The following is a 4,802-nucleotide window of genomic DNA, read 5'->3' as shown; positions in this document are numbered from 1 at the left end:
TTTTATTTTATGTACCTTTCATAAAGTAAAAAAAATACAAAAATAGTACCTTAATTTTATTTTTATATAATCTTGAAAAATACAAAAAAATATGTAATAGTTTCATGTTTTAATATAGTTTAGTTTAATTAATTAGAATTTATTTTTGCATCATGTAGTATAGTTATCTTATATTAAGGGAATTTAGCTATGATTTTAAATAATAATTTTTGGAGTCTTCATAGCCCAAAATTGAAATAAAAGACATGGTCAAACTCAATTATCCTTAGCCCATTCTTCCCAACCCATTAGCCCATTTAAGTGTCAGATTTAATCCTAACCATCTATTTTCATTCTAATCCAATGGTCATCATCCCTTTCCACCTCCCTATAAAATACCCAATTATAGAAACTCTACCCAAGCTTTCATCTCCAATACCTAGACACAAAGCTAGCAACGGCAGACCTCCCCTCCATCGATCAGATCTGAGGCATAGGAAGAGTTACCAAAAATTCCATATAAAATCATAAGAGGGGACATATCTGGGGGGCACAAAAGAAAAGGAAAAATAGATCTAGAAAAGATCTTCTCTAAGAAGAAAAGAACGAAACAGAGGGATAAAAAGGGCCAGGGATTAGCTTAATTTTAGCCGCAAAAATCAGCTCCTTTCTCCTCCAAAATACCTGTAAACCAGCCCCTTTTGCCCGTAAAACCAACTCCAAATAACCACTAAATTTCACCAACCTTCAGTAGCTTGTTCTCCATTGAAACCAGCTTCAAAAAGCTCTTCAAACACTGCAGAAAATGCATCAGCAGTTCTAGCAAAATGCAGCAGCGGTCGGCTTCTCAAATTCCATTTCCGAAATCAGTTTCGAAGTCTTGTAAATGCAGTTCCGCTAATTCACTGTCTTGCCGGTGTTTCGCCGGAGTTTCGCCATATCCGGCCAGTTTTCTTTCACTATAAATGCAGCAGCTCCATCCCCACTAACCGTTGTTGTTCTTTTAAGTTTGAACTCAGTCCGTCAAGGTCGTCGAGGTACCCCGACCCGAGGTTTCCGTTTGGTTGATGATTCGGGTAGTGTTTGAATTATATCGATACTCTCTTCCTTGATGTATTCAGAGAGATTCAATATTAGCCAATTTTCCAAGCTTCTGTTCGTTTAAAGGTTAGCTTATGTTTGCTAGTGTTTTTTACAGTACTATTGCATTGGTATGGTCATCTCTTAGCTAATTTTTGTTGCTATCGATTTTGCATATCCATGTTTAGTTCACATAGACTATTTATTATCTTTGGTTTTCAATAAGTACATGTTTTCTTTCTTTTGAATTTAAAATATAAAGTTTTTAAAAATATATATATATATATACGTATATAATTAAAAGAGCTATGTGAACTGTTAGCCAAAAATTGAAAAGCTTTGTTAATTGTTTAGACATATCCATGTTTATCTCTTCACGTGAATTATTTACGTGCTTTACATAGTTGTCAAAATAAGTGTCTTTATTAGATAGATTGACAGTTAACCTTTAAGGTGCAAACGGAAACTACATAGTGTAAATGACCCTTACGACTTCAAATAGCTAAAATCATATACTTATCCCACAAATAATTCCTAGTTTATGGCCTCACATTAATCTCAAATGTAGGAAATAATATTAAAAAACGTAGTTTCTTTAGGCACGTAATTTAGATTTCTTTCCTAAACTCGGGTGTGCATTTATGTGACCCAAATCCAAATCTCAATAACGTTAGATAAAATGTGTCGTGGAACGCGATTGCATTTATGTGACGTGGTTCAAAATATATTTTAAATGACGTTGCAATTTTCTTTAAAAATGAATAAAAGTGGTTAAAGGTTTAAAATTGCACCATAGGTTAAAACATGTACTAAAACCAGATAATAGGCCAATTATAACAATTGAGCGACCGTGCTAGAACCACGGAACTCGGGAATGCCTAACACCTTCTCCCGGGTTAACAGAATTCCTTACCCGGATTTCTGGTTCGCGGACTTTTAAACAGAGTCAATCTTTTCCTCGATTCGGGGTTTGAACCGGTGACTTGGGACACCATAAATTATCCCAAGTGGCGACTCTGAATTTTTAATAAATAATCCCGTTTCGATTGTCACTTAAATTGGAAAAAACTCTCTTATAAACATCCTTCCGGGGTGTAGGTAAAATGGAGGTGTGACAGCTCTGGCGACTCTGCTGGGGATAAGAACCCAGAATCTCTAGTTCAGGGTTTAGAATTCGAGCTTAGATGAATTGTTGTATTTGGCTTTGTGTGTTATATAATTTTATTACATGCTTGGGCCTAATGTGTTAAATGAGGCTTTTATCGCTTTGATATTATGAGAACTATATATAAATTGCTACGAAACGCTTCTCTTATCATCTTCGGGGATGTGTTCGCTGGTCGAGACTCCCTATTCTGTTAGCGTCATACCTTGAAATAAGAAAGAGGCTCCGACAAGTTACTAAGCAGGATGGCCTTTTGATTCCCGGTACGTAGCCCCCTCTTCAGCTCGTGTTGTCCGCTCGGGTACACAGTCTAGAACACATAACCAGATTTTGAACCTAGAATAACTCAGCCTCATGCCGGATCCCTAGTAGGAACGTTTGTTTGCATCATGTGCATTTGACTTTAGAGACTCAACACAGGGGTTGGGTCTGTCTAGGATAGGTGTACCCGAAATGAAAAGACCATCCTGATGCATCTTACGTGCTACTTGTGTATTTGTCTATTTCGGCTTGCATGCTGGCTTCTAGAATAGGGAAAGAAAATAAAAAAAGTGAAAATCAAAAAAAAAAGTGAGAGGTAGGTATTCGAATTACCCTGAAATTCTGTTGAAAGTTTGAAGAAAAAAGAGGAAAGTCATTTCAAAATAAGTCATATTTTCTTTTGTTCCGTCAAAACTGGGTGAACTACGCGGGTCTGATTCTCACCGGATGTGAGATACGTAGGCAAACCTCATCGGTTTCGACCCATAATTTTCAAAAAATCCAAAAAAAAAATCTTTACTTCCTCTCTAGAAAAGTCTTTTTTTTTAAGCCTTAATTTTCAAAAAATCCGAAAATATTTTCCGTTACTTGCTTTAGAAAGCCTTTCTTTTAGATCCTAATTGTTTTTTAAAAAAATATACAAAAATATTTTCTTTTAAATTTCTTCCAAAAATCCAAAAATATTTTCATTCTTCTTTCAAAATTGAAAAGAAAATTCAAAATTCCAAAAATATTTTCTTTCTTCTTTAGAAGCTTTTCTTTCAAAATTCTAGAAAAAAATTCAAAAAAAAAATTCTTTCTTCTTTAGAAGTCTTTCTTTGCAAAACTACTGAAGAAAAATCAAAATCCAAAATTATTCCCTTTTTTTTATAAGTCTTTTTTTTCGAAAAAATAAAATAAAAAAAAACAAAAAAAATAAGTTAGTTTTTTTCTTTATTCATGATCTTCCCGAACTATGCAAGATCTGATTCATGTTCCCACATGATACGTAGGCAACCCACATCAGGTTCGATCACCATTAAAAAGAAATGAAAAAAATGAAAAAATATTGATAATAATAAGGACCGACTGAGTCCATTTTAACATGTTTTGTTTTGAATTGTGAAGAAAGTTGAGGTGGTTGGTTTGTGGTAAGCTGGAAACACAAGATCCAAGGAAAAATGATAACTGACATCGAAGCTGTTACAAGTACTCAAGAGACTCAGGGTCAGAGGGTTCAACAAGAGTCTACGGTGTTTGAGAAAAATAGAATACTGAAACAGCAAATGACCAAAATGTGTCAAACATGGGCCAGTGGTCAAGGACAGCCTCGTCATGAGTCACAATTTGCTACACAACAAGAGCAATACCACTCTCCTGAGTACCACTCGTACTCGTTTGATCTTCCTGCAAACATTGAGAAGCCTGCCTGAAATATCGTGCAGAATCCTTTACCTGCACATGATGATGCACACTTTGTGGGGATGATGCGTGGTGACAAGGAGTATGAGAATCCTCTCGGGAATTTGCTAACTGAAGTTAATGATTTTGAAATTGGAGAAGGCTCTGCTGATCCTGATGAGCGAATTTGTGGCTAAATGTCAAGCTTAGCAATTGAAAAGTCATTTCCTCCTCACTAGGAAGGAATCTTGGTAGTTTGTTTTGATGTTTTTTCTATTATCTGGGTTATTTCAGGGTTGTGATCCAGATTTTATTTGTTTTATTGAGTCAAACCCTTCTATCCATCTATTTTGTTTGTATGAGTCATGTCTTTCTGTTCTGTTGCTATCTTTCATTAGCCGGGTTATCTAGGGTTGTAACTCGGATTTTAGGTTGTTTGTCTTGTTGTTTACTCAATGAAATATAGTTTTTCCTTTTGTGTCATTCCATGTTTAGTTCTTTTCCCGCTAGTCTTAATGACATAACATGCATGCAGAATTTTTGGCCAGATCTTAGAAAATTGATTTAAGTTTGAATTGGACAACTGAGGAAAAGGCATTTTTTAGGATGAATAAAGAGTTAAAATACTTTGGAACTAAGGTCGAGCAAAATTCACCTTTAAATCATTGTGAAGATCGGGCTTGAGGATGTTTAATTAATTGAAGTTTGTTAGAAATTTCAACATTAAGGGACGGAAAGTGTCTTGTGACCATGATACACCAAGAGGACAGACATGTTCGTCAATGTTGTGATCGCGAAAGATACTATGTTTGGCATTCTCGAGGCTGGGAGACCCTCTTTCTGCTATCCAAACACTTTATATCCTTCGCTATCCCGTTTGAGCCTGTGTTATTTTCTTTGACTACCCTTTTTTGGAATCAAGTTGAGAGTCAAGAGT

At 35.4% G+C, this 4,802-nt stretch overlaps 1 long non-coding RNA gene across 1 annotated transcript; it reads left to right on the top strand.

The window, feature by feature from the left end:
• Positions 1–419: 419 nt before the first annotated feature.
• LOC138891224 (uncharacterized) lies at positions 420–4,348 on the top strand. Its single transcript, XR_011407580.1, has 2 exons — positions 420–1,146; positions 3,593–4,348. It is a non-coding gene; the product is annotated as an uncharacterized lncRNA (long non-coding RNA).
• The last annotated feature ends 454 nt before the right edge of the window (positions 4,349–4,802 follow it).

The sequence above is a fragment of the Nicotiana sylvestris genome, chromosome 5 (genome assembly GCF_000393655.2).
Source record: "Nicotiana sylvestris chromosome 5, ASM39365v2, whole genome shotgun sequence".
Classification (NCBI taxonomy): Eukaryota; Viridiplantae; Streptophyta; class Magnoliopsida; order Solanales; family Solanaceae; genus Nicotiana; species Nicotiana sylvestris.
The sequence above is the reverse complement of the archived record's forward strand: the minus strand, read 5'-3'. Positions and strand labels throughout refer to the sequence as shown.